Below are 11,636 nucleotides of genomic sequence, written 5' to 3' on the forward strand. Positions count from 1 at the left end.
TGTATCTTGAGAACTAAAACAAGCCCAGACTCAGTCCAAAACTGGGCCTTATGTAAAAATGTAACGAAAGGACCTTTTACCAATTTCAAATGTATCTCTTGTGACATCTCAGAACCTAGTATCTACAGAAACAGGATGCTGTAAGTGGAAAGCTGATAACCAGCCCCTGGGATCCAAGAATCCCATTTGTGTGATGCCACTAGAGCTTCTGTTTTCATCTTGGAGCCAGACAAAAAAGGGAGATGTTAGAGGTCTGGGGCCCAGCAACATGGTTAGTAGACTCAAACAATGGAATTGCAACTTCTCATAATGTTGATATTTTCTTGACCCTTGAAATGGCCTGTGGGCAAACACAAATGGACCTAGAGTCATGGGCATTCTGGAGGTAAGAACCCCTAGAACATATTAAGTCGATTCTCCAATGATAAAAGGACGCTTTCTAAAACTTTCAAAAAATACACACAGGCTACTCATGACTGCAGTCTTTTAAAGCAATGAGCTGATGGAAAGTTGTATTAATTATGATATGGGTTCAGTTGCTGTTGAGACCCAAAATTTGTTTTTGTTTTTGTTCTTTGTTTTTGTTATTACTTAATTGACACAATAATTGTACATATTTATGGGGCACAGTGTGATATTTCAATACATGTATACAATTTATACTGATCAAATAATTAATATAGCCATCACCTCAAATATTTATTATTTCTTTGTGTTGGGAACATTCCAAACCTTCTCTTCTAGCTATCTGAAAATATACAATAAATTGTTGTTAATTATAGTAACTGTATAGTGCTTGAATGCTAAGATTGATTTCTCCTATCTAGCTGTACTTTAGTATCCATTAACCAACCTTTGGTTATCCCCTCTCCCCATTTCCTTTCCTTGCCTCTAGTAACCACCATTCTACTTTCTACTTCCCATGAGATCAACTTTTTTATCTTCCACATATAAGTGAGAACATGTAATATTTATCTTTCTGTGCCTAACTTATTTCACTTAACATAGTGTCCTTCAAGCTCATCCCTGTTGCTGCAAATCACAAAATTTTGTTCTTTTTTATGGCTAAATAGTATTCAGTTGTGTATATTTACCACATTTTCTTTATCCATTCATCTGTTGATGGGCACTTAGGTTGATTCCCCATATCTTGGCTATTGTGAATATTGTGATCAGCTGCAATAAACATGGGAGTGCAGATATCCCTTTCATATACTGATTTCCTTTCCTTTGTATATATATCCAGCAGTAGGATTGCTAAATCATATGGTAGTTCTGTTTTTAGATTTTTCAGAAACCCCCATACTATTTTCCATAAAATCTTTACTAATTTACTTTCCCAGCAACAGGGTATAAAGTTCCCCTTTCTCTGCATCCTTGCCAGCATTCATTATTTTTTGTCTTTTTGGTAATAGCCATTTTAACTGGGGTGAGATGATATCTCATTGTGATTTTGATTTGCATTTCCCAGTGCCATGCTCTTTTCTTTGCTATGACTTTGTAGTATATTTTGAAGTACAGTAGTGTGATGCCTCCAGCTTTGTTCTTTTTGCTCAGGATTACGTTAGCTATTTGGGGTATTTTGTGGTTCTGTATGAATTTTAGATTTGTTTTTTCTATTTCTATGAAGAATGTCATTGGTATTTTGATAGAGATTGCATTGGGTATATAGATCACTTTTCGTAATATGATAAATTTCACAATATTAATTCTTCCAATCCTTGAATATGGGATGTCTTTTCTTTTTTCTATGTGTCTTCTTTGGTTTTTATCAGTGTTTTATTGTTTTTCTTGTAGAGATCTCTCATCTCCTTGGTTAAATTTATTACTAGGCATTTTTCTAAACTACTAGAAATGAGATTGCTTTCTTGATTTCTTTTTCCATTAGTTCATTATTGGTATTTGTATATAGAAACTCAACTGATTTTTGCATGTTGACTTGTATCCTGTGATTCACTGAATTTGTTTATCAGTTCTAGGAGATTTTGATGGAGTTTTTAGGATTTTCTAAATATAAGATCATGTTATCTGCAAACAGGGATTATTTGTTTTTGTTTTTATTTGTATAATTTTAGGGGCTACAAGTGCAATTTTGATACATGAATATATTGCATAGTGTTGATCTCTGGGCTTTTAGTGTCACCATCTCCTGATAGTGTACATTGTACCCATTAAGTAATTTCTCATCCCTCGCCTGCATCCTACCATCCCACCCTTCTGAGTTTCCAACATCTATTACTCCATACACTATGTCCATGTGTACACACTATTTAGCTCCCACTTATAAGTGAGAACATGTAGTATTTATCTTTCTTTTTCTGACTTATTTCACTTAAGATAATGGCCTCCAGTTCCATCCGCACTGCTGCAAAAGCCATGAGCTATTAGAAGGGCTTGCCAGGTTCCAGAGATAAAGAAATGAATATAACAAGGTATTGGCTTAATCAAGGAATCAATAAATATCTGCAGACATGAACTGCATTATGTAGTAAACAACCAATGTCTAAGGACTTCTGTGATTTCACAGGGTTTGTCATCCCTGGAAAACATCACTAAGTTCTCAGGTTTTAGGGATAGAAGGGGTGAGGGCAGAAAACAAACTGAAATGGAGCATCCTATTGCCAGAATAGACTCAGGGATTCCTAGAGCTGGGTGAGGAGGTGGCGGCGGCAGCTTTGGAAAGAGTTGCCCCAAAGGAATCCCCACTGGGTTTCAGGCTCCTTATGAAATAGAAACAAGAACCAAATATCCAGGAGCAGCCTAGCATAATGGGAACAACACAAATTCTGGAGTGAAGAAGACCAGTCCAAATGCCTCTGGATATTTGTGCATCTATAAATTGAGACTATAGTACCAATGTGATTCATATGTTGATTTATAGGGTGGATGTGAGAATTCGATGAAAGACTAATATAAAATGCTTTGCATAATACCTAGCACATGGCAGGTGATCAACCACATAGTTTTTTCACCCATTTCTTCCTTGTTCAAAGGCTTCCTTTGTTGTTCATTTCCTGACATAACCAGCACCCTATAACCTGGGGATGCAGCAGTGTCTGAAGGCCAGCATCCTGAGCACAAATACTGTTTCTGGCTTTGTGACCTTGTACCAATTACTTAGCCTCTCTGTTTATCAGTTTCTCAGTGGTGAAGTGAGGATAATGTTTTCTGTCCCTGACGCAGTTCTCAAGGATAACAGGATGATTCATTCAATTTTAAAACCTAACTCTGAGCTTGATGACGCTGAATAGAAAATAAATAAAACACAAAGGAAAGTCAAATGACTAATACTTAAAGTCCCAAGGCACTAATGCATAGTCAGTGACATTCTCATCACTGCTAATTCATTTTTCTCTCTCTCTTTTCTTTGTCCTAGACCCTGTCACGGAGAGATACCCTTCTTATTCTGGCTTTTCTGCCTCTCTCTTCTCTCTCCCACCCCCCAAGCCTGCAGCTCCCCAACATGGACAGAAAGTCAGAGCTAGAATCAGGCCTAGGGAAGTATCACAATAATAGTTTATTAAGGACTTTATGCTAGGCACTCTGCTATGTACTTTATCTGTGTTATCTAATCTAAGTCTAACAATTCAATGACGGAGATATGATTTTAATCTTGGAAACGTTTGACAATTTGTCACAGTCACAGTTAATGATAATAGCAGAGTTGAGATTTAGGTTCAGTCCTGCTGACCTCAAAGCTCACCAGTGTATCCTTCAGAGTTCAGCACATATTCAAGATCAGTATGGCATGGTGGCTGAGACCACAGTTTCTGAAGTCAGATGCCTGGTTATAGAATGACTTTGAGCAATTGCTTCATAATATTTAAGATATATGATATATATTAGATTATATTATAGGTATTATATGTATAAGTACTAAGGGGGGGCAGGGGAATATATGTAGTAGATTAAAGACTTACTATATGCCAGCTCTGTGCTTAATACTCAGAACAACCCCATGAGAAAGGTAATAGTATTCTCCCTATTTTACTCTTGGGGAAAATGAAATACAGAGAAGGTAAGAAACTTGCCCAAGATTGCACAGCTAGTAAACCATACAGCCAAGATTCAAACTTGGGGAATCTAGTTCCAGGGCCTATACCCTTGACCACCACACCATGCAGGCTCCAGTACACACAAAGCTCCCACTTCTGGGCTGGCTCTTCACTGTGCTCTTATGAGCTGCCACTTTTTCCAGCTTCTCCAGCCTTGCTGCCCACCAAAGTCTAGGAGGCACAAGTCAAGCTCTCCTCAGAATGCTCACCACACTCCACTCTGGTCCAGTGGCAGCATGGGGTGGACCTAACAGCTTCTTCAGCTCAGCAAGCATCCTGCTAGACGAGAGCAGATATGCAAGAGAGGTGTGGCTCCTTATATACAGACAGCCCCAATCTGCATGAGTGATTCTCTTAGAGCCCCCTCTTTTGGCTTGACATGCTGGGGTGGTGAGAGGAAGTGCCTTCTACTCCACAAATTCCCTTCTGTCAAATCACTGCAGCTGGCTGCCACTATGCCCAAGTCCCCTTGAGATCCCTTTTATCACCTCATTCTCCAGCTTCTGCAATGCTTTGCTGCTGGTGCCGGCACCTGCGACCTTCAGAGGATCGCCCTTGGGCCCTGAGAGCTGAACACAGGCCCTGTGTGGGAGGACATGAGCCCAGCTCCTTTGCCTCAAGGCAGAACAAACACGGAGGTGTCATTTACGCTCTGGCGCCCCAGGGACTTCACCTGAAATAGCGTTTGCGTGCATTTTCCTCTTCCCTGTCCACCCTCCCACTCCCTTGCTGATTTCTCTTGGGAGTACTTCCTTAATAAATTACTTGGAAATATTTCAGCTGGGGATCTGCTTCTGGGAGAACTCACCCTAAGAGAGAATTTTTATCTTGTTTCGTCTTAATGAATTTCTAGGCTTTTCTTAAATGCACTTGTTAAGAGGGATGGGCGTTGGTGGCCATCTCTTACTTGGCAAGTCTCACACAGATGTGATTGACAACTTTCTTTATAGAGGATGTGAGCATTTATCAGCCAATGCCCCAAATTCTGGGCCTCAGCTGAAGCTCCATAAGGAGAAGCACATTTTTCATTTAACATTCTGTTGTATGATTTCTTTTTTTTCCCCTCAATATTGTCCTGACTCTGTGATAAGAGCAAACCTCTTTCTTTTCTCCCTTTTATGCCTGTTTTGGAGTGGAGCTTTCTCCTCAACTCTGACATATTCGCTGGGGCTCTTACACCTCAGCTGCCATGGAGATGTGTTTGGTTCCATTTGGAGAACTGACAGGCAGGGAAAATGTTTATAAAACAAAAATCAAAACCAAGACACCTGGCTGCCACCCGGGAGCCTGACAGTGTCACATGAAGGCCTTTTCTGCCACTGCCTCTCATCAGCATCTCTCATGCTAACAAGACGCACATCAGTTCATCCCAGTCGTCTCTCAGGTTCATTTCCCAGAGGCCAACAAAGTCCATCTCTGTGAGGTGAGTCATTTCCCAGGGGACTATAATATCGCTCCCCAGCCTTCAAGGAATGGCACACACAGTGTGAATGGATGAGACTGCTGAGGGCTGGAGGTGTCTTCCCAGGGCTCCTGCTGCCCCAAGCCCACCCCAAGCTGTGTATGAGGGGAGGGGTGGATCATTATCTCAGCAGATCTATAACCCCATCTCAGTGCCCTGGCTAGGAAGCTCAGGCCTTGAAAATGAGGAAAAGTGAGAAAAGCATTTTGGAGGTCCTTTTCCAAAGTCTTGTGTGACCCCTCTTATTTTTTTATGTCAATGATAGAGAGACACTTAGAGAAAAATCAGTGTATAGCATCACAGAGTGGCTAAGAGCACAAGTTTGAAGTCACACAGATTCTGAGTTCAAATTTCCTTACTGTCCTTGGGTTGTACCTTAGGCAAGTTTGTACCTTAGACAACTTATGTAACCTCTTAAACCCTGGTTTCCCTATCTGTTACATGGAGCTCCTGCCTTAGAAGGTTGCTTTGAAAATAAATGAAATAATGTCTGTGAAACAATTTCCAAAGAGCAGACAGTAGAATGGTGATTGCCAGGGGCTTGGGGTTGAGGGGGAAGGGGAGTTGTTGGTCAAAGGGTACAAAGTTTTCAGTCAGGCAGGATGAATAAGTTTTGAAGATCAAATGTACAGCATAGTGACTACAGATAATTATAATGTAATATATACTTAAAATTTGCCAAAAAAGTAAATCATAGGCCGGGTGCGGTGGCTCACGCCTGTAATCCTAGCACTCTGGGAGGCCGAGGTGGGCGGATCCTTTGAGCTCAGGAGTTCGAGACCAGCCTGAGCAAGAGCGAGACCCCATCTCTACTAAAAAATAGAAAGAAATTATATGGACAGCTAAAAATATATATAGAAAAAATTAGCTGGGCATGGTGGTGCATGCCTGTAGTCCCAGCTACTCGGGAGGCTAAGGCAGTAGGATTGCTTGAGCTCAGGAGTTTGAGGTTGCTGTGAGCTAGGCTGACGCCACGGCACTCACTCTAGCCTGGGCAACAGAGTGAGACTCTGTCTCAAAAAAATAAAAATAAAAAAAGTAAAAAAAAAAAAAAAAAGAAGTAAATCATAGATTCTCAGCACAGAAAACCAATGGTAACTATGTGAAATGATGGATTTGTTAATTAGCTTGATTGTGGTAATCATTCCACCATGTATACATATATCAAAACATCACATTATATACCTTAAAAATTTATATCATTATTTGCCAATTATACCTTAGTAAAGCTGGGGGTAAAAACAAGAACAATTTCCACAATGTGTGGTTTTGTACAGTCAATTTAGCCAAGCTGGAACTACATTTCCCAGAATTCCCTGCCCTGCACGGTTCCCGGGTCAGGGTTGGTCACAAAGAAATTTGGGTGAGATCTGGAATGAGGAAGTGAAGCAACAGCAACTGTGCTCTGGAGGTTGGTAGAGGGTGCCAGGTTCACCGCAGCTCACCCACATGGTCTCTGGTCTTCTGGCACCCTTGTTGGTTGGGCTCACTCTTCAACTTGAGTCCCAGGACAGAGCACGTGCCAGCCCTTCTGTAGGTCACCCACATGCCCAAGGTTCGGTGCAGGTGATAAACAGACAGGATTCCAGTTTGTCCTCCTTCTCGCAGACTTCTTTCCAACTGTCCACCCTGCTGACTTACAGTGACTTCAGGCCACCACCAGCAATAGGGACAACAGCCTTCGGTGAGCTGCCTCTCTAGCTCCTGCACGTATGATAAACCCTTGATTGCATATGACTCATACATACTGATAAACCATGCCTGGCACATAGCAAATGCTCACAAAAGGAAACACCAGCATAATTCAAGTGTAAACAGTTGTTAAGAGTACCATCTTTTGGTTCCAGTCCAAGCTCCACTGAAGACAAATCACCTAGTCCTCCTTAGACTCAGTTTCCTCCCCTGTAAAATGGTGATACACAGAGAGTATCCCTTATCTGAAATGCTTGGGACCTGAAGTATTTTGGATTTTTTTCAAATTTGGGAATATTTGCATTACATTTACTGGCAAAGCATTCCTAATCCAAAAATTCAAAATCCCAGATGCTACAATAAACATTTCTTTCAAGCATTCTGTTGGCTCTCAATAGTTTTAGATTTTGGAGCATATCAGATTTCAGATTTTCTGATTAGGGATGCTCAACCTGTTGTCAACGAAAAAGAACCCAAACTCTGTAAAATAATTTAAAGAGGTTTATTCTGAGCCAAATATGTGCAGCCATGGCCTGGAGAGCCATGCCCAAGAACCTTTTAGCAAGTGGTCTTGCTGTGGTTGAGTTACAATTTGGTTTTATACATTTTAGGGAGACAGGAATTACACATAAAATCATAAATCAGTACATGGGAGGTGTACATTGGTCTGGTCTGAAAAGGCAGGACATCTCAAAGCAAGGGATTACAGGTTACAGGTGTTTAAAGATTCTTTGATTTGCAACTGGTTAAAGAAACGAAGCTTTGTCTAATGGCTTAGAATGTTTTAAGTTAAGATAAGGAAGTCTGTTAATCAGAGACAAGCCACTGGACTTCTATCCAGACTCAAGTGATCTGTTAAGTAAATAGATGACCTATAGGCATGGTTTAACCTTTGCCTTACATGGCCTCAGGCTTGTTAATGATTTTTTATCTTATCCTTATGAAAAATAACTACAAAAGGGACAGGGCATAACTAGGTGTGTCTGACCTCCCTTCTCTTCATGGCCGGCAACTCAACTTTAAGGGTTTTTGTGGGGTTTTAGGGTCCCCTTGGCCAAGAGGGGGTTCATTCAGTTGGCTGTGAAGATCTTAAAATTTTATTTTAGTTCACACTGTAATAATATGATGTATTTCTTAGGAATATAGAAATGGTTAAATGAGATTAAGCATGGAAGCATAGTGTTGACATTAAAAGCATTAGGGAGAAAACCTTTATTGCTCATTCTAATTATTGGATTTAGCATTTGGAAATCCCTCATCAATAGATATAAGCTTCACCCTTCAAACTATTTTTGTCAGTAATGAAATACTTCCATCTTATATCTGTTATTTATCAATTGATTTAGAATTTAGTCATAAAAGAGGGATGCTACTTATTAGAACCCTTCAAAGACTACCCTCTGCATAAATAAGAGTGACAGCATTTGCTCTTGTAAGTGTTTAATAGAAGCCCTTTCATCTCATATCCCACCCCCCACAATAAGGCTATGACACAGCATTAAATAGGGGGATGCTACAGACACTGCACTAGAACCCAAAGGACCTGGTTTCCAGCCTGGCTCTGTCAACAGGGATTGGTCTCACTTCTTTAAGCCACTGTTTCCTCATCTACAAAGGGAAAGGACTGAATCCATGAAGTCCTTCCAACCCCAGCAGACCCTAAGCCTCTTATTATTTTCATTTTGCATACAAGGGAAAAAGGATGTTCCAAGAGACTGAATGGCTTACTTCAGTGATTTCTAAAGTATGGTCGGTCTCGGGACTAGCAGCAGCAGCAGCACTTGGAAGTTACTAGAAATACAAATTATCAGGCCCCACTTCAGACCCACGGCATCAGGAACCCTTGAGGTAAGACCCAGTGTTTAAGTCAGTGTTTTAACAACCCTCCAAGTGATTTCCATGCATGCTTAAGTTTGAGAACCGCTGGCTTAATCAATATCACTACAGAAAGAAAGCAGCTGAGCCAAGACTTAAACCCAAGCCCATGACTCCTTTTTCATCACCCTGTGGGTCTGGAAAGAAAAACCTGGTCAGAACAAATGCATTTGAAGGCAAAACGAGTCCAAAAGAGCAGAACTAAATCCTCAGTAATATTCCAAAAATCACAGTGTTCTACAATGTTCTCTTCGATCCCTGACCCTAGACTGGGCTGAAGCTGACCTTCTTGCCATTGGAACTTTTCCCCGGCCTCTTCCACCTAAATAGAATGATTGTCAGATGGCAACTGAGGAGTCTGCAAGTTATAGACATAGTGCAATAGAAAAAGGAAGGATATTAATGGTTCAAATTCAGTGTCTACTTTGTTCAGCTCTGTTATTTCTTTTAACATATGCACATATGTGTTTAAAAATATGTACACAAGATAAATTCATGTATGTTCTAGGTATTTTTTAGTTTGACCTCTATCCCTAGGTCAATCCCTACGTATTTCCCTTTTTTTTTTTTTTTTTTTGAGACAGAGTCTCACTCTGTTGCCCAGGCTAGAGTGAGTGCCGTGGCATCAGCCTAGCTCACAGCAACCTCAAACTCCTGAGCTCAAGGGATCCTCCTGTCTCAGCCTCCCGAGTAGCTGGGACTACAGGCATGTGCCAACATGCCCGGCTAATTTTTTTCTATATATATTTTTAGCTGTCTATATAATTTCTTTCTATTTTTAGTAGAGATGGGGTCTCGCTCTTGCTCAGGCTGGTCTCGAACTCCTGAGCTCAAACGATCTGCCCACCTCGGCCTCCTAGAATGCTAGGATTACAGGAGTGAGTCACCGCACCCGGCCCCTTTTTTTTCTTGATTGCTGTCTTTATTCTTCTTTTTGTCTACTCCGACTCAGATAATGCATGTTAATAACCTAGTATTTGTCCTATAGCTTTCTCCGTACGTATATAACCAAATACAAATACATACACTCCGTTTCATACACATTTTACTGATATTAAATACTTCATGGACATTTTTTCACATGAAGAGGCACAGTGCAGCTTTCATGCATAGTTCTGAAAAGCTATGTAATAGTGCACGATGTGAACCTACAACAATAATTTACATGACTAGTCCCAAAATAATGGATACTCACTTAGTTTCCAATTTTTCATCATCTAAACTTGTAATAAATAACCTTGTACATTTGTGCTTGTATAGTAGTGATTTTAGTGTATAGCACAGATTTCCAAGTGTGGAATATTGAACTCAAAAACTTTATGTATTTTTAACTTAATAGATGCTGTTACATGACTCTTCAAAAGGGCCATAACAATCTACGTTTCCAGCACAATGGATAGGATATAGGAGTACCTGTTTCCTGCATCTCGACCAACAATAAATGTTACCAGTCTTTTTAATTTTTTTCTTGTCTTAACATTGGGAAGTGATATCCCATTGCTATTTTAATTTGCATTTTCCAAACTACTTATTGGATTTGACCTTCTTTCCATGTATTTTGTTGGACATTCAGACTTGTATTCTGTGTCCATGCATGTATTCATGCTCTTCTCTCCTTTTTTTTGGTGGGGAGATCTTTTGTCTCATTCTTATTCATTTTTTTAGGAGGTCTAAATATATTAGAATGTTAGTTCTCTGTCTTTCATGAGAATTACAATTTTTTTGGAAGCTGTTACTTGTCTATTGACTTTGTTTATGTTACTTACTATAGCTATTTATATGTAGTCAAAAAGCTTAACATCTCACTGACCCTATACATGCAACCACCTAAATTTCTTATGAAATTTTTATTTTTTGTATTCATAAGAATTTTATTGTTTTTGGACTTTTATAAATGGATCTTTACCTTTATTTATTTATTTATTTATTTATTTTTTTGAGACAGAGTCTCGCTCTGTTGCCCTGGCTAGAGCGCCCGTGGTGTCAGCCCAGCTGACAGCAACCTCAAACTCCTGGGCTTAAGCAATCTTTCTGCCTCAGCCTCCAAAGTAGCTGGGACTACAGGCATGCACCACCATGCCTGGCTAATTTTTTCTATATATATTTAGTTGTCCAGATAATTTCTATTTTTTTTAGTAGAAATGGGGTCTTGCTCTTGCTCAGGCTGGTCTTGAACTCCTGACCTCGAGCAATCCTCCCGCCTTGGCCTCCCAGAGTGCTAGGATTACAGGAGTGAACCACCGCACCTGGCCTTTACCTTTCTTTTCTTTGTGAAATGGTTATTGATAAAATAGAGAATAGTTACTTATATTTGTATATTCATTCAACTACTTACCAAATACCCTCACCAATTCTAGTAATTTTGTAATAGTTTCTTGGTTTATATAGGTACACATTATATAGTCAGAAAATGAGGTAATATTATCTCTATTTTCCAATATTTTAGAATCTATTTAATATTCTTTTTTTATTGCATTCACTAATTGCATTGAAATTATTCAACATTCCAAGACAATATTGAGCAGTAACAATAATGGACATTACTATCTGTT

This window comes from Eulemur rufifrons, chromosome 6 (genome assembly GCF_041146395.1).
Source record: "Eulemur rufifrons isolate Redbay chromosome 6, OSU_ERuf_1, whole genome shotgun sequence".
NCBI lineage: Eukaryota > Metazoa > Chordata > Mammalia > Primates > Lemuridae > Eulemur > Eulemur rufifrons.